The 19,668-nt window shown below is 49.3% G+C and overlaps 1 protein-coding gene across 4 annotated transcripts in view; it reads right to left on the bottom strand.

Annotated features, from left to right (window-relative positions):
• Positions 1-19,668, bottom strand: part of LOC135811236 (RING finger protein nhl-1-like) — a 243,889-nt gene that overhangs the window by 23,477 nt on the left and 200,744 nt on the right. The gene's annotated exons all lie outside the window — the stretch shown is intronic.

Raw genomic sequence — 19,668 nt, 5'->3', positions numbered from 1 at the left:
TCGTGCATGCACAATGTTGTTTGGCCGACATAGTCACCGTGAAGTGCAGTGCACACCACCGTAGACAGTAGCAAAGCATGAGCACACAGCAACAGCACTATCAGACATAACAGCATAGCTTGAGCGGAAGCACGAAGCTGCGTGCACCCATTCATCTGCATTACCACTGCCGGAGCAGGATTTTAGCGGAGCCAAGAGAGGAGTCAGAGAGGGTTCACTGCGGAGCAGGATCTTGGCAGAGCCAAGAGAGAGAGAGAGCTTGATGGGCTCCTGGCCGCTATCCCGCATTCTACGCCGGAACATTGCTCGTGCAGCAAAGGGAGCTTGCCCAAATAGAAGGACAAACTTTACTGCACCGATCGGCTTGACCTTGGCGTCAAGCCGCTCCGCAGCTGTGGGAGCAAAGGTTCTGAAGGCATCCAACTTGGTCCGTACAGAGCATCAGTCACCGGCATTGGAGTTGACTGGCAAGTATGATGCTCTAAACAGTTAGTGTTGCTGGACACAGATAAGTAGAGGGTGCGGACGAGTGCAATGACCACAGGAGAACTTAACGGTGTGTACCCACCTTCAATATGTTGACAAAGTCTGGTGCCACCAGCTCAGGTCATCCTTGGTTAAGGCTGAGAGATGCAGCATTCTGTGGGATGATATCTCAGATGTGGCCTTGAAAAGGGCAGACAGGCAGCGTAGGGCAGAGGGTGGGACGCGGATGTGAGTTGGCCTAGAAGGCAGGCGAGTTCATGCTTCAGGACACAACCCCTGTCGAGTGTGGCAGATACTAGCTAACGTAGGGCAAGAAGGCTGAGCGTTATACTGGAAAACCACATGGATAGTTGAACAAGAGTGGCCCAAGCATATCTGCTGGCGGACGGAATTCATGCAACACGTCAACAGCTGGCTGTAAAAATTGGTTGGGATTGCAGTGTCATCTGCAACAGTACTAACCCTCATGCAAACTAGAGCAGACTGGAACACCATTGGCATAGGCCAGCCTGTGACTTACTTGGGTAGTGCACCTCAAAAGTGACAACTACTAGTACTCGATTGATTGATGCACTGTGTGTGTGTGTGTGTGTGCGTGTGTGTGTGTGTGTGTGTGTGTGTGTGTGTGTGCTGCTTGAAGGTGTATTGTTGTACCTACCGTCTTTGTTGGTTTCAGGGTTCATATACTTTCTGTTTGAAGTATACATACCTGTTAACCATGGACTGCTTCTGGCTAGATTAACTCTTGTGTAATCAATGGTGCTAGTGAAGCTTATATCAGATCCACTCTGATTTACCACCCACACTAGTACCAAGTATTACCTTCACTGGGGGCAGGGGTACCTGCAGTTGGATCCTGGGACGGATACCCTGATGCCGTCAATCCTTTTTCTGCACCTTGTCTTCACCCACTTACTGAGGTGTGGTGAGCCCATAAGTAGGATCATTTCAAGTCCACCCTAGTTTGGGGATTTCAGGGGGTGTCGGCCGTTGGGTGGTTCAATAGCCAATTGAGTCATCTTTCCAAGATTCCTTTTGAGTCTCTCTCCCCTCTCCCGGGGAGACCCACGTGACCAGTTGTGGCAGTGAGCAACAAGTACAAGACGTGTGTGTGTGTGTATGTGTGTGTGTGTGTGTGTGTGTGTGTGTGTGTGTGTGTGTGAGGGGGGGGGGGGGAGTTCCTTACTCACTAATGACAGGTAGACCGACTAGTAGTAGTACTAGATTTATTGATGCCCGGGCTAGGGTTGTGCCTAGGTGCAGACTAAAGATGGGATGACCACTGGGTGTATGGTACTGCAACGCATGAGCAGTAGAAGTGACAGGATTGAAAGGTGCACTGCACTGGGTTGGATGTAACTGGTGTCACACTGCCACAAGATGGTTGTGATCATCAACAAGATGACTATACATGGCTATGGCACTGTGCAATCAGCTCAGAGGACCAGTGCACATGACTCACAAACACAGAGATGCAGCTGTTCAAAGAATGCTATGTCCACTGTACTAGTGACTTGGTGTGGAGTTGCACAGCCTGAGGTTGCAGAACTGATATTGACAAAACAAGGATTGTTGCTGGCAATGACGGGTAGACCTATTAGTACAATAATGTAACAATAATGATTGCTTGATGCCAGGGTTAGGCTGTGCCTGGGTCAGTGGGCGCAGACTAAAGTAGGGATGACCACTGTGTCAGTATACTGTATGTGCTGCAAAACATGAGCAGTTGAAGTGGCAGGATGGCAGTTGCACTGCACTGGACACTGGACACTGGGCTGGATGTTACACACCACCTCAGTGACTCAGTGAGATTTCCAGTGGTTACGTAGTAGTACAGTATAGCATCCTGACGATCAGAGACACTACGACTAAGTCAGTGCGTGAATGCAGCTCCAGTGCGTATGACTCACGAACACAGAGAGTGTGAGTGATGTCGCTGTTCAAACCATGCTATGTACACTATACTAGTAACTATTACTTACTTTGTGTGAAGTTGTACAGCGGTCTGACGGTGCACAACTTTCACCAACCAGGTTGTTGCTGGTCAACAGTTTCCTTCTCGCCAGCTTGGGCCAGAGCTCTACCGAGACTCAGAGGGAGTGACAGATCTAGTTGCAATCTCTCCAACAAAGATGTATCGGCAACTACTGCAAAGAGGCGACGATGAATCATTTTCGTCGTTCAGTTGTTTGAGATCATACCTTCGGCTAAACGGAACGAAACAAGTACCGCGTACCGGCACGAGATAATATCCATAAATGGATTCCCAGCTGCTCTGATCTCTGGGGGATTCTTGCCTGCTCGCTCACCAGATTTAGTTCCTTCCATAGTGATCCGCGCGTGCTGGGACACAAAGATCGCTTCCTGGACTAGAACTGGTGAGTAGGTTGTCAGCCCCGACACCCATACCGACATAGCCTACTAGAGCGTAGAGGAGTGGACTTGCGCTGACTCTGGCTGCAAATAGAGGCCAAAGGCGAGCCTATACCTGGTAAAGCGCTGTGAGTTGCGACTCCGTTTCTCTCAAACATCTGCAGATTTCAAATGAAACGGCGCTGCTGGCGCAAACGGTGCCAACAATTTGCGTTCTCAGCTGCCTGCCCCACTCACCGCGCTCGGAGTAGATTCACAAGTCTGAATCAGGCGATCCACATGGGCAGATTTCCTGCCCAAAGCATCCAGTTCACTGGGGAGGCGCGGAACCGTCATGGCGCAAATATCTTTGACCTTAAGGCAGCCATGGTTCGAGACAACAAGGATGAGGACAAGATAAAACACAACCCGTTGAAACACAACGATCTGACAAGAGTGATCCACACGCAGAACGGATCGAAATATAACTAGGCAAACTTTAGCATGCCACGTCAAGTGCCACGACGCACGCCACTTACGTTGAGCGACACGCACAAAAGAATGCTAGGTTGAGTGTCACGTTGAATAACAAGTAGAATGCCACGTCGCATAGAGATTACTGATTAGAGTATCATGTGTGCATGTACCATGATGTTAGGTCGTCATGGTTACCGTGATGTACAGTGCGTGTGACCGTAGCCAGCAGCAAAGCATGAGCATGCAGTAAAAGCGCTAGCAATCATAGCAGCATAGTTTGAGTGGTAGCACGGAGCAGCTGTGTGCACCAATTAATCTGCATTTAAATATTAGTATATTACTATAATACTACACACACGCACGCACGCGTGCCTGCGCGCACACACGCACGCACGCACATGCACACACATATATGGATTTCCAGCCGTATTGTAAACCTAGAGACGCACCTCTCTACGTCAACGCCATGTCCAATCACCCACAATCCATACTACGGAACATCCCTGATATGATCGCTCGACGCGTCTCAAGCATATCTGCCGACAGCGGCGTTTTCGCCGATGCTGCCCCTATACAACGCAATGCATTAGCGGCCAGCGGATTACCTGCCAACATCAAGTACATTGACCGAACGCCACCTACTGCAATGAACGGCAGCAAGCAAAAATGAAAAATGAAACGGAATGGGGTGTGGTTTAACCCGCCATACTCCAAGAGTGTCCGGACCAACATCGCCGGCACCTTCCTCCGGCTGATCGACAAGCATTTTCCTAAGGGGTCCAAAATGAACAAAATCTTCAGCCGCTTCAACGTGAAGGTGAGCTACTCCTGTTTGCCTAATATTATTATTATTCCCGTTTGTCTCGTTCCCTCAAACTAGTGAAGATTATTATTATTATTATTATTATTATTAAGCTTCCGTGGAGATAAAAATGTAATCAACGCAATAAATAGAGTAAGCTGCGCACTCAGTACAAACACCATAAGCAAAACTTGTTTTCAAGTAAATAAAGAAGCATGTTCCTAAACCTTTTCCTGAACACCAGATAGCAGCATGAGTCAGTGTCGCTTCTGGAAACGGAGCGTCTCTGTAAGTTTGTATCCCTGGTGATGTTTGTGCCTGGAGAGCACTATATAAGTGGTGCTCTTCAGGCACAATCTTCCTCAGCCTACTCAAGCTCAACCGATGAGGGGTGAATTCCCCGAAACACTGTGTATTGGGCAGGGAGTGGTGCTTTCTTGCAGGTTTGCCGAGTCGAAGGTTGCTCTGGATAGCAGTCGTGAGTCAGTCAAGTGTCAAGTAAAGTCGGCGGAATAGCGCGAGCTCCGGTGTGGGGAGCAAACCCTTTATTATTATTATTTTTATTAATATTGGCTTTTCCGCGTTGGCATCGCCAAGCAAGCTTGGCTAGCCTTGGCATAAGCTTTTGTTGTTGTTGTTGATTTTTATTTTGCTTCGCAAGGCCAAACGGGCAATGGTACCCAATTCTATGGAAGCGAATTTCAAAAGGGAGAGAGCTACGGGGAGAGAGAGAGAGAGAGAGAGAGAGAGAGAGAGGGGGGGGGGGAGGGAGGGAGGGAGATGATAAGCAATTTTGTAACGTCAACAGAGCGATTGTGCAGTGTCAATAGAGCGATTTTGAAGCGTCAACAGAGGGAACACAAAGAGTTCATAAGCGCACAAGCACGCAGAGCAATTTTGTAGCGTCAACAGAGCGATTTTGCAGTGTCAATAGAGCGATTTTGAAGCGTCAACAGAGGGAACACAAAGAGTTCATAAGCGCACAAGCACGCAGAGAAGAGTAAATGACGTGGTGTGTGGACGGGAAAAGTCAGACAGAGCATTCATTGCAAGGTGTAGGGGATGGAGGCAAGCTTAAATTGCTGGGCAGCCTTGATCTCCCTTACACTCCTTGGGAGAGCGTTCCAGGCCAAGGCTGCCTGAAAGGCCAGGCGAGATCTGCCGGCTTCTGACTGTGCCGAGGGGACAGTGAGGCCCCTGGAAACCTGGTGCCGGGTGGTGCTGCCAGCTGATGGTGAGAATAGGTCCTGGAGGACACTGCTGGCTTTCCCATTGACACAGCGCCACACCAGGACGAGCCGCTTCTGGGCGTAGCACTCCCGAACTCTGTACAGGGACATCCGTTCGAGCAGAGGCTGAGCCGAGGTGTGAGGCGGCAAACCGTATACCGCTCTCGCCGCTCGGTTCTGCAGGACCTGAAGGCGATCAAGCTGCGAAACCTTGAGGGAGGAAGAGAAGGCGTTAGACCCATATAGGAGGTCAGGCATGATGACTGACCTCACATACTGGATGCGACTACTGAGGCTCAGACATCTGCGGGACCGCCACAATGCTCCAATCTTCTGCACAACTTTCTTCGCCATCGCGTCAACATGGGGGTCCCACTTCACAGCGGCGTCAAGGGTCACGCCGAGGTACCTTGCTGTTGGGCTCAGGGGAAGCTCTGTCTGGTTGCAGCGGACAGCGACATGCTGACCCGCATTGCGTTGTGGTACAATTGACAGGACCTGGCTCTTCTTGTCATTTAGTAGCAGATGTCGATGCTTGAGCCAGTCAGCGACGTTGGTGACGGCCCCTGACAGGCAGGCTGATGTGGCTAGCACTGATTTTCTGTGGCAGTGCACTGCAATGTCATCGGCAAATTGCAGAGATGGAGCAGGATGGGCTATGGCAGGGACATCACGGGTGTACATGCTAAACAGGATCGGACCTAGGACCGAGCCCTGAGGTACACCAGATGAGCACTTAGCAGCAACACTGTAGGTGGGGCCAATGCGCACTTGCTGGGTTCGATCGCTTAAGTAGCTGCAGAACCAGCGAAGGGAGGCATTGTCCAGGCCAAGATCGAATAGGTCCCGGACCAGTTGGCTGTGATTGACCTTGTCAAAGGCTTTTGACATGTCGATTAGGCTGCTCCATAATGATGAGACGAAACAATGAATGCATGTATATACGATCTAGGACAGAACCAAGGTTGAGGATATGATTGAAGAAAGCTGCAAGTTGTGTTGAGGAACACAAAGTTGCAAACTTACCGAAAGTAAACTGCAAGAAATGTTTTGGGGTTGATCTCATGATTATTGTAGTCACAGGTTGTGTTAGTACTAAGTAGTATTAAAGGTTGTGTTAGTACTAAGTAGTATTAAAGGTTGTGTTAGTACTAAGTAGTATTAAAGGTTGTGTTAGTAGTAAGTAGTATTAAAGGTTGTGTTTTCACAGGTGGTTTGTTTACATTCCTATTCTTTTACAGGATAATATTTTCACAAAATATGTTAGTCAATGAGTTATGTTATGGTACACCGTACGGCCATGTAGCTGCCACAGGTCGAAGCAGTATTAGGCTTTGATGTATGCTTTTATCACATTACTGCATAGGTCTTTCCAGTCTTGAGCCACCCCCCGATACGCTGCAGGTCCTGGTGCAGACTCAGTGGCAGAGTGGTACGTGGCCGGCCCCGCCAGGTGGCAGCGGAACTTGGGTTTTCGAAGTATGCTGCCATCATAACGCGTGCTGGTACATCGTCGTTTAGTCTCAGGACATGGCCAAAGAGCCGCCACCTCGCTCTCACAATGGTTTCCCCTAGGGAAAAAGGAAACGGAATATGGCCTACCGAATGCCGAATATGGCCCACATTATCAGTGGCCACAATAAGCGTCAATTGTGCGTCCAGGAACCGGACAAGCCATGCAACTGCCGTCGCAAGGACCAGTGCCCTCTCAACGGAGCGTGCCAAGCAACCAGCATAGTCTGCCCGGCGGAGGTGTCGAGTGATGGCCACAGCGATGGGCCCAAGACCTACATTGGCAGTACGGAGCCTCCATTCAAGCTTCTATACGGGAACCACAAGACACCCATCAAACTTCCTGGATACCGCAAATCCACGGGCCTCTCAAAGCATGTGTGGGAATTGAAAGATAATGGCAAGACGCACGACATCAAGTGGCGAGTGGTTCAGAAGGCCAAGGCCTACAGCAACATAAGGAAAAGATGCAGCCCGTGCCTCGAGGAGAAGGCGAGAAGAATCACTGCCGACAGGAGATCGAGCCTCAACAAGCGGTCGGAGGTGATATCCAAATGTCGACATCAAAATAAATTCATGCCATCAACACCGATAACATGATCTTCTCGGCACCCTGCTTCCAGGCAGTAGGGCCAGTTGATAGCTCTCTGCCGCCTTGTCACCATCATCATCTTTGCACCGCGGAACTCACTAGCTGGGCCAGCTCCTTTTTATCACCTTTATCACCTTAGTACCCCGATCCTTACTGGCTATGACACTGAATCGGATATGAGCTGATAGCGCCCCTAGCGCTTTCTGTTATCCTTGTTCCGCCATACTGGGCTTTAAATAGTGGGTTATTTTTCTTGATGTTCATATCACCCGATGAGTGCCTGAGATGGCATGAAACTTTAAGTTGTGACTGATCAAGCCATCAGTTGTTCTGACTAGTGTGTCACGGCTCTACCTTCCCAGTATCGAGCTCTCTTGGATTTCTGCTGGAATTCACAACAGTGTGTAAATATATGTATTACTAGTATATAATACACAAACAAACACACACACCGACACACAGAAACAAAGACACCCACCCACACATGCATACTATGGCTGCAGCTATAGAGTCCTGCAGCATGAAATGCACTTGACCATGGTAGGGACTGGACAGCGTGGGTACGCCACGGGTCCAGGTCACAAAACAGGTCATTTCCTTGGAACATAGGTTTGTTGTGGTACATTAAACGATGAACTGCAAATATGGTGTTGCTATCAAATCGGAATTATTACTGCATGCATAGCACTGTTCAGTGCTATCTCTACATGCATGACTATTTAGTCACTGCCTTACGTGCAGTCTTTACCCTTGTCACACCAAGTGTATCTTTTTGGAAACTATTCTTTATCACGTAGCTCAATATCATCAAATCATTATCCCCTTGGTTTAATCTATCCGGTACGAGCAAACCTGTGGGTGGACCTAATGGATCCACCGACTTGAACGCGGAAATAATAATAAATCAACATCTGTAAATAATCGACGCGGAGACAACAATTTTATAATAGCTATAAAGAGAACAAATTCTGCTGTCATCGCCACACTACAACAAAGTCATGAAGGTTTACCAAAATCGATTTTCTTGTCACAATCATCAGTGGAAAGCCGTGACTGAAGAATAACCATGCCAAATCAATCATTTATATACATTCAATAATGTGTTACGAGAACAAAACAAAGTGCTAAAAAAAGAATGAGGGAAGGTGAGACAATAGAAGTAAAGTGAGAGCTAAGTGCAACAGGGGTGAGGATTTAATTGCAACGCTAGAACTGTGTAGTGAGACAAACAATCATGCTGTGCACCTACGAAAACAATCTTAACGCAACTACATGTTTCTTCTGCTTACAAAGATCAGGCTTTTGCAAACGAATACAAACAGCCTCAAGTACTTTCAACTGACTAGCGTACCGTGCACGACAAAGAACAGAAAAACTAAAATCATCATACACCTGCAGACACTTAGGGTGAGACAACAGATGAAGAAAAACGGCAGACTTCTTACGATCACAATCACCATCCGATTCCTCGTCTCCACCAACCGCAACCTCGTCCCCCGTCTCATCTTCCAACTCGTCCTCAGTGTCGTCCTCCGTGTCATTCTCCTCATCACCACCGATCGGTCCCAGGCTCGCTTCACGTTGCTGAACCTCTGTTCGTTGACTCCTCCTTTGATCTTGATGGTAATTTGTTACCATTGTTGTTGTTGTCATTGTTGTTGTTCCTGTTGTTGCCAAATCTTCTGTTCCCAGTGTCTTCGCCGGTGCTTGACATCCAGTACTGTAATAATTCATTGAATAATTAGCCGTTGATCGTCTAGGTCTTTGAATGTTGATCGTGTTGTTTTCTCTGTTGAATTCCGTTTCCTTCAGCCTTCTTTCTTCTAGTTCATGTTCAGTGCTGACCTCATCCATATTTGCCCGTGCCAGCGACACCACAGACTCAGCCCCAGCACTGCCGATGGCAGATGCAGGTGGCGGTTCTGGGGGAGGCAACGGCAACGATGGCGATGGGGGCATCACCACGATCACTTCGCCGCAGCGTCCACTTTGGTCTTGAGCTGGATGTTGTTGTGGTGTACTTTCTTGTGTTGTTATGGTGCATTGTGTTATAACGTTAGTGACAATGTGCACATTATCCATCTCCACGGCTCTCGATACGGGTAATGGAGGCACTATTGCCGTCGACGGCAATTGTGCTAACGATGGCTCTGATCGAGGGTTCTTAGGTGGCCTGCCGCGTTTGGGTCGCAGTGCCCGTGCCGAGCCAGTCAGCATGTGCAGTGGGACGTGCTGCTTGATACGTGCGTTCAGATGTTGAAGAGTCCTACCAACGTACCGACTACCGCATTGCACGGTACGCTAGTCAGTTGAAAGTACTTGAGGCTGTTTGTATTCGTTTGCATAAGCCTGATCTTTGTAAGCAGAAGAAACATGTAGTTGCGTTAAGATTGTTTTCGTAGGTGCACAGCATGATTGTTTGTCTCACTACACAGTTCTAGCGTTGCAATTAAATCCTCACCCCTGTTGCACTTAGCTCTCACTTTACTTCTATTGTCTCACCTTCCCTCATTCTATTTTTAGCACTTTGTTTTGTTCTCGTAACACATTATTGAATGTATATAAATGATTGATTTGGCATGGTTATTCTTCAGTCACGGCTTTCCACTGATGATTGTGACAAGAAAATCGATTTTGGTAAACCTTCATGACTTTGTTGTAGTGTGGCGATGACAGCAGAATTTGTTCTCTTTATAGCTATTATAAAATATCAACATCTGTGACAGATCTGGGTTGAATGGAGCATAATTTCTCGCCGTAAACTCTGAGTGTTTGACTTGGATTGAATGGAGCATGATCACTCACTCTCTGAACACTACACACTGGGCAAAGTTGTGGAAGGTCAAGTGACTTGCAGCTCACAGATTGATATTGTCTTTGTTGTCTCGGTCGGTGGAGCATGAGACTCTCACTCTCATCGTCATCTTCGAGCCCCACGTTGGGCGCCAATTGTCGTCGGATTTTTTATGCAGACGCTAGGGGACGATAGGCTTTTTAAATATCTCTCTGTACGTCTGCCGTATACAACACACAAAGGTCGAGTTGTTCTTGCTCATTGAGAGTCTCAGGAAGAAGGCGTAGAAGAAACAAGAATGCGTACAATATGCGCATGTGTGCTGTGGCGCAACCTGCGCAGTCTGTGCGCGGTCCGTACACAGCCCGCGAGGACACAGCGCCACACCGATTAAATAGGCCAAAAGGGGAACTCGTAGAGGTCACGGACGGGACCTCCAAGGTCACGGACAACATATAGACTATTCTCAACAACTCGCATCAAATGTATCGTCATGGAAGCACAAGCCGGAAAAGAGCAGTGCACTTTTAATTGTAAATAGCGGACAGCAGAGAGCTTTCCCTCTACAGAAGACCCAGGTTTAATACACGTAGCAAAATCTGGTGGGAAAGCTGAATACTCTAGAGCCTGCCATCACCGATGTATCATGTCTGCAACTCTGCATTCCTGATAGAACTAGTAGTGTTAAGTTTGTTTTCAAAGCAGACATGATCACGTGATACTTGTAGACACCAGTCCAAACAGTTGCCCAGTAACATTCCATTACAGCAGTAGTTACAGTAGCTACTCCTGACACGCTTCTTTCCTTTCATACATACATGTTACATGGGAATTAGTCAAGTAATTAATTACTTTCATGGACTCACCATGCATGCGCATGCACACACATACACACACACACACACACACACACACACACACACACACACACACACACACACACACACACACACACACACACACACACACACACACACACACTTATAGACACCCTCACAAAGGGATCATACACATGTAAACACACACATGTAATCAACACATGAAGCACAGTTGCCATATAGTTCCGACTAGGCCATTCTTGCCATTACTTTTCAAGTCGAATACAATTAACAAGGTAGCAAGTACCGTAATGTCGCGTATAAAAGCATGACTTGTATAGAAGCATGACTCGAAAAGAAGCCGACTTTTCGGACGCGCCGTGACAAAGAAGCACGATTTGAATAGAAGCCGTGCTTCTATTCAAGACGAAAAAGTTGCAACTAGAAACACCGTACAACTGCAGGCCGCGTACGGTAGACTGCAGAGTACACGTGCAAGTACTGCACATGTACAGGACAAGTCATGTGTGACAGTGCAGTGCAGTGCACTAGTCTGTCGACGCAGTCTGTCGATTCGTGTCACGCACTGCAGTGCACTAGTGCAGACTGTAGTTGACGGGGCCTCGTCAACTACAGTCTGCACTAGTAGTAGTACACTGCATAGCGCTGTCCGTCTTTCCAACAAACCTGGCCACATGCCAGAGCAGTAGACTATCCGCACTGCAGACCTACAGTGTACCGTGACGGAAGACTTCTTGGTGGTCGCGGACATGATCGTGAGTGCAACACTGCATAGGGCACGAAACACTTCATGCAACGTTGCAAAATGAACCGCTGTGCAGTTGTTGTTGCAATACCGATTCTCCGTACGGTCACCAGGGGTGTAGGAGGGGTTTTGGAAGTGGTACGACCGAAGGTCGGCGCGGCCGAAGGCCGTGTTGGAGGGGGGTCGGGGGACCTCCCCCGGGAAAATTTTGTAAAAAAGACACAAAATCCTGCGTTCTGGGAACTTCTGGCACACTTCACACACATTTCTGGCGCAGTGTGCATGCAGTCGAGTCGAGTACAGTAGACTCAGTTCGACTGCAGATGCATAACAGATCTACGAGTCTAGAAAAAGGTCAAAGTCTGATGCCCATATGCATCGATGGATCCAGATTTTTTTTATTACGGTTTTGCACATTCCGGACGGACCACACTTTTCGAAAAGTGTAGCGGGTGCTACGCCCCTGGGTCACAGTCATGGCTAGCCAGGGAGAACAAAAAATTCTTCGACCCTAGCAGTCGATCCTAATTCTTCCTTCGAGGATTCACTGACAACAGCTGCAAAGATGCCAACACCGACGACAAAAAAGAGAAAAAACTACAGCCTTACTTTCAAGCTGGCTGTCATCATGTCCGCAAAGGAAATGCCATGCAGTGCTGCTAGTCGCCTCCACAAAATGAATGGGAGCATGGTTCGTCGCTGGAAACAGAAAGAAGCCAGTCTAAAGGGAGTAGAAAAATCCGTAACCTGTCGTGGTCGTGCACGGGCACGCCTAGTCGGCAGTGGCAAAAAGTTGCTTTTGCGTGACCTTGAAGATGAGCTGTTTCGATGGATCGTCGCGGAGCGCCAGCAATGTCGACGAGTGACACGGAAGTAGGTCCGGGCAATTGCTAAGCGGATTCACGACGAGCAAGGAGGAAAGGAACCGTTCAATGTAAGTGCTGGAAGGTGTAGGAATTTCATGGAGCACCTTCAACTAATGACAAGAGTGAAGACGCACCAGAGCCATCGAAATCCTGCTGACCTGATCCCCAAGTTGACGGACTTCCTTGTGTTTGTCAGGAAGTTGTTCGCCGACAACAAGTCAACGATCTAAACCCTGCCAACATCTTTGCCATGGATGAGACTGCCGTTTGGTTTGATGCGACTAGCAACCGGACAGTCAACGGAATTGGCGCCAGGACAATCAGCTTGGCCTCACAGGGCATGACAAGCAAAATGTCACTGTGGCACTGACGGCATCTATGTCTGGTGCAAAGCGGCTGCCCTTTGTCCTCTTCAAAGGCAAGGTCAAGACGGCAGAGGACAGGGAGCTGAAGGCCCGGCGGGACATCGTAGTAGCATTCTCTGAAAATGGATGGTTTAACAAAGAGTTGACAATTGATTGGTGTCAGAGAGTGATGGGTTCCATGGCCTTGGGAAAGAGGCTTCTAGTGTGGGATTCATATCGCTGCCATCTTACCGATTCCGTCACTGCAGAGACGTGCCAAAAACGCATCCTGAGTGCTGTGATCCCTGGTGAATGCACTCCCCTTGTCCAAGCCCCAGATGTCAGCTGGAACAAGCCCTTCAAGAGCAGCATCCTGGACTTGTATGATGAACGGCTGGCAATCGGTGACAAAACTTACACTGCTGCATGCAACATCCGTGCCACTACGAAGTCGAAGCTGTGCGACTTCATTGTGATGTCATGGCGTTCCCTGTCACCGGACCTCATCAAGAACTCCTTCACCTGCTGCGGACAGGTTCCTGGCGCCACTGTTGACCAGGTGTCCTGCTTCAAGGAAGGTCGTCCCACTGCTGATGGCGGAGAACGTCTTGAAGAACTTTTCTCATTGCCGCCTGCACAGCTGAAGCCAGCCAATGTTGTGGAAGAGTTCGAATATGAGCTTGACCAAGAGGCCAATGTTCTTGGTGAAGTCGCTGCTGATGACGGTGCTGCTGGCGGCACCTCCACTGAAGACGACGACGACAACGATGATGTCGACTCTGCTGCAACCGCTGTATCAGCTGCGACTGCCGACTCTCATTTGACTGAAGAATCTGCTGCAACTGCTCATCTTGAAGTAGCTGATGTCACCATGGAGACTGCCGATAGCGATGATGATGTTGTTGTAGTACTGTAAGTGTAAATTTCCACCCTGGCTTTTCAAATCTTTGTTTTGGTTTGTTGCTGGCAGATTTCAGTCTTTGCATGAGCAAAATTGTTAGGAATTCCTTACCTTGCCATGTTCATTGCTTTTTAATACCGTCAACTTGATTTTGACTTGATTTTGACTTGATTTTGACTTGATTTTGATGTGTCAATTGCAAATCTGAACAGACTTTTGCATCTCAAATATCGCCCTGCCATGTTTTTGCATTTTGTATTTCATTTTCGTGTATTCTCAGGCATGTCTCAGTCATGAATTTCAAATCCGAGTGGCATATTATCGAGTGATGACCGGACTGACGTACTGTGACTTTGATGTTGACGTAGAAGCATGTTTTGAAGAGAAGCATGACTTGGATAGAAGCATGGTCTGAACCCCGGCTTATACGGCCATAAGCAACTGTTTTTATACGCGACATTACGGTATGTCCTTATTACTGGAACTTTGGCGGTCAGAGCATTGACAAAATAGCACTTTAAAAGATAGCGCTTGTGGCGACAACTACAGTGGCGTGTCCAGGACTTGGCTGAGGGTGGAGGAGGAGGGGGGGGGGGGGGGGGGGGGCGGAGATGACATGGTGCACATGACTGTAACGATGTACGTCACACTGCTAGCTATCCAACCGATTACAAATTATTACATGACAGGTATTTCTTGCAGACGTACACTAGGCTACAGACTACAGTATCTCATGCTTAGTTACTACATAATTATTGTACAATCATCTGTCATGTTACTTGTACACTACATCAATCACCTCATTTTAGTTCATCTCGATATGGCATGAATCAATTTTTCTGCGTTCCCGCTTCGGAAAGGAATGTATGAAATGGGAGCCTCAGTTCCATATCTCGTCTGCTGGTGCATTGAGAAGCGCAGCTGCGCTTCCGCATGACGATGCAAGCCAAATCTAAACAACTCTAGCCAAAAAACTAGCTCAGGGTTCGTCAGGCAAAGAGCGAAAGTCTCAAACTCAAAGTCAAAAGGTCGGGAAGTGAGAGTCATAAGGTCCACTAGCCCCATCTCGAACCCAAACAATCTTTGTGCAAGTCATGTATTGGACTTGCAACGACTTGATCACTCCCACGGTTTCCTGTTGGAACAGGAATTGTGCCGTCGCAAGAACGCTCTGCAAAAATCCATCCAGGCTCTGCAGGCCAGAGCTTGGCTTTTTTCCGTCTATGGATGTGGCTGAAACTTCGCAGAAAAGTATTCAAGTCAACCAACTCATGATTCGAATCCCGAGGGGATCATCCTCAAAACACCGTTGTACAATGTTGCAGAAGGAGGCGCTTGACGATCCCAAGCTGTGTTTTTTAGTCCCGCTTGGGTAGTGCTGCATTCTGCACATCACTGCACGCCTTTCTCAAGACGCATCGAGCATGTCCTGAAATCTGAACAAAAGTGTAGACCTCGTGCAGAGTGGATCGTTTCATCTGCAGTGCACCGCTACACACCAACGGTCAGTGCAGCTGCTTTTGGAAGCTGCTTCCCACCATGTAGAGTCTACCGCCCGTGCATGCAGCAGCCTGGTGTTTCTTTCAAACCCAGGTCGAACTTTTTTGGGGGAGGGGGAGGAGCGTGGGGAGGGGGGAGAGCGGCGTGCCCCCCTCCCCCCTCCCCCCACCCCACCTAAACCCGCCACTACACCTCATATTTGGCAGCCAGAGTATTGACCAAATAGTACTTTAGAAGACAGCGCTAGAGGTGTCAACAAAATAGTGACACAATGAATATTACTAGTATCAAACAAAAATGGGGACCACAGGACTACAATTTCAAAACAGTGAGAACTTTCGCACATGCTTCTATCGCACACACAGTTCAGGCTTCAGCTTTACAATGCACACTGCCTCCAGAACAGCAGGGTGAGATTTGTTGAGCACACACATGCTTGAGTGGTAAAGTGACAAGGAGTGCCATGTTTGCAATGAGTGCCATGTGTATATTTGAACTGGGTGTGCACAAGAAGTATGTGCAAAAGTTGTCACTGTTTTCCCATTGTAGTACTCTGGTTCCTATTGTTGTTTGATACTAGTAAAATTTATTATTTTCTCTACGTGGTTTGGTGCTACTAGCGCTATCTCTTAAAGTGTTATTTGGTCAATGCTCTGACCGGTCAACATGTAGGTGGGTCACAATTGCTATCTTTTAAAGTGCTATTTTGTTAATGTTCTGACCGGCAAAGTGCTATCTATAAGGACATGCTTGCTACCTTGTTTATCATCATTGTATTCGACTTGAAAAGTAATGTTACGAAAGGCCTAGTCGAAAGACTCGAAACTGTATGGCTTCTGGGATTTGTGTACTGAATTTCTTTTCTCCAACCAAGAATCTATACACACACAAAAGGCACATAAACTCACCCGCATAAACACACAAACGTACACAAACACACACACACACAAACACACATGCACACACACACACACACACACCTTGAACCTTGAACCTTGAACGCCCATTGCCGTAGCAATGATAGCGATGGCTTCCTCACGCTGAGGCTCTAAACTCGAAATCTGCAGTATGGCGCATGCCGCTTGAGGTCCCCAGGACGACGGAACACTCTGTCACAGCGGTAGTTGGGGCACGGGATGTCTGGGGCTTCCTTCTCGACCCTCTGTCGACAACACTGAAACCAGGTGGATCTCTCCTGCGCTGTGTCATACTAGTCCGCTTCATGTAAACCGATGACAGCAAAGTCCGAGGACACAACATCCCGCCAGCGCTTCTTGGGACCATGTTGCGGGCGTTTGCAGGGCAGTTCGCCGAACAGCATCTGCTTGGGCAGCCGGGTCTCCTTCATCCGTGCAACATGACCAAGCCACCGCAAGCGGTGCTTCCTGATCACATCGGCCATGTCGACGTCCACCCCTGCCAGCTCACTCAGCGATGCTGACGACAATCTCTCCTCCCATTGCTCACGACGAGAGATACCGAGAATTGTGCGAATACACTGATGCGAATGCAATGATGGTGAAAGGTGTTGAGTCGGCGAATATGACCCGCTTTGATGGGCCATGTCTCCGCGCACACACACACCTTGGTCCTTGGTCCTTGGTAACACTGCCATCAAATGGTCACGTGTCCCCTGTGCAGGGGTCGACAGCACTGAGTTCAGCATTGGACCCAGAAACGCCGCTCTACTTCCTGGACAGGAAATTAGCACAGCTATGCAGGTCGAAACCACGGGATGACTTGCAGCAGCGACCGCAGCCGAGACAATGCGCTCTGCAGCAGGGCAGGGCAACCCGCTGTTTCCGGACCGAGTCTGCCGATGCCACAGCCGAGACCGACGCCACTTCAGCAGCCGAGTTGGAGAGACACTTATGCGAAGCTAGCCCGCCAGCACTCAAGAACCATCTCCCGCACGCATTACATAGTCGGCTGCCGGACTGCTCAGATATGGGCTTCCTCCTCTCGGCCAGGCACTTGTGGCGATTCTTGTATTTCTGGTGGGCGAAAGTACGCTGGCAAACATCGCAGAGCACAGAAGTGTCACGCTGAGCCGATCGCGGTACTGGTTGAGCGGAATACGCACTGCGCCATTTCCCACGCTCCTGGGCGAGGTCGTACCATTCCGTGTGGTCGATGTTCACTGCGGAGAGGTCAGCTCTGACAGAGTCTCGCCACCGTTTCCGAGGACCGCAAGCCGGCCTCGGCGGAAGGAGCGCACCAAACAGGAGCTGGCGCGGAGTTCTATCGCCGTCCATCCTAGCTAGATGGCCTAGCCACTCCAGACGGCGGCGAAGAACACGTGTGGTAATATCCACTGGATCTCGACGATTCCAGGCCTCCAGAATGGTCTTCCTATTGATGTGGAAGTCCCAGGTGTCTCTTCTACCGAGGGCTAAGATTGCGGAAATGCAGCGAAGATGGAAGGCGGACAGCTCCGCAAGCTCGCTTTTCAGTGGTACCCAACACTCCGCTCCGTAAAGGAGAAGAGAAGCCACACATGCATCATACACCATTCGCTTCGTTGCCAGTGAAAGATCGCCATCATCAAAGACAGATCGACGCAATGCTCCGAATGCCCTAGATGCTGACGCTATTCGGGACCGAGTGTCCACTGCGGTGCGGCCACCAGTATGGATGATGGAGCCTAGGTAGCGAAAGTCATGCACATTCTCGACAATTTCCCCGCCAACCACCAATGGACGACGATCCTCCGGAGAAATGCCGAAGCCGACCGCCATTACTTTGGTTTTTGATAGGTTGATGGTGAGGCCGAAGCGAGTTGCGACGTCCATGAACCGGCTGAGCGCAAGTGTGGCACCATGGTGAGTTGTAGCAATAAGTGCCGAATCGTCTGCGAAATGACAGTCACGATGGATGTTGATTGTGTCAGTCTTCTGGCGTTTGAAAAGGAGAGACGGTCCAGAGTTAGAGGAGACGGGAAGTCCAATCTCAGGTATGTCCGCAACCTCACGCTGCCACAGCTGGAATACTGCCCACATGAATATATTGAACAATACTGGGGCCATACAGCAACCTTGTCGAAGGCCATTTTGCACCTCAATAGGCTCGGCCTCGATGCCCGGGATCGACAGGTTTGCAGACATAGAGGTATGAAATGAGCTGATAATGGTAACCAGCTTGTCAGGTACGCCCGCCTTCCGGAGAATTTCCCACATGCACTTACGGGTGACGGAATCATAGGCCTTCCGTAGATCAACAAAAACCATGAAACCAGAGCAGCGATGTTCATATAGTTTCTCAGATATTTGTCTCACCGCGAAGATCATGTCCGCACAAGATCTGCCTTTGCGGAATCCACACTGCGTGTCTGGCAGGATGTCTTCCGCGAGCCGCTGCAATCTTGTCTGGACGAGGCCAGCAACAGCCTTTCCTACCACCTCCAGAAGAGCGATGCCCCTCCAATTGTCACAGCTGGATAGATTTCCTTTTTTTGGTATCGGGACAAGCTGGCAGTCCACCCACTCCTGGGGCACCCGCTCTGCATTCCACACTGTCTGGACAAGGTCCAGTAGTGCCATCATGAGGCCATCCCCACCAGCCTTCAGCAGTTCCGGTAAGATTCCAGAGCCTCCTGCTGCTTTTCCGTTCCGTAGTCGGCGCACAGCTTGCCTAAGCTCTTCCAGAGTAGGTGGATCGGCGAGGTCTTCACACACTTCCTGTTGCTCAATGGTGGCAACAGTTGCAGGTTCATACGAGGTTGGAACATTGTAAACCTTGGAGAAGTGGCGGTGCCATGTGCGGCCCTGATCCGCCGGTGAATTACAGACATTTCCGTTCTCGTCCCGCACAGCGACTGCAGTTACACCCACAAGCCCTCGCCGAGCCGTCTGCATGGTCTTGATACCGGCCCAAATGCGCGCCGAGTCAAAGCGCCCCTTCTCAGTACGTTGTGCCATGGCAGCAAACCAATCATTCTTCGCAGCTCGGGTGGCAGCGCGAGCCCTCGTGCGCGCAACACGGTAGCGCGAATACTCTTCCTGATTCCGGCCACTAGTGATCCATGTTCGATAGCATGCATTGCGCGCGTCCAGCAGTGGCCGCAGCCCGTCCTGGCTTTCCGTAAACCAATCAGGCTGCCGTCTCCTCTGATGACCGAGAGTGTCCGCAGCCGTCGCCGTCACCACGTCCCGCATCGCATTCCATTTCTCGTCTACCGTTTCCGCGTCCGCCACTGCATCAATCTTGGCATTGATGTTTTCCTGGTAGTC

The sequence above is a fragment of the Sycon ciliatum genome, chromosome 3, assembly GCF_964019385.1.
Source record: "Sycon ciliatum chromosome 3, ocSycCili1.1, whole genome shotgun sequence".
Classification (NCBI taxonomy): Eukaryota; Metazoa; Porifera; class Calcarea; order Leucosolenida; family Sycettidae; genus Sycon; species Sycon ciliatum.
Note: the sequence above shows the minus strand (reverse complement) of the source record. Positions and strands in the feature narration are given on the sequence as shown.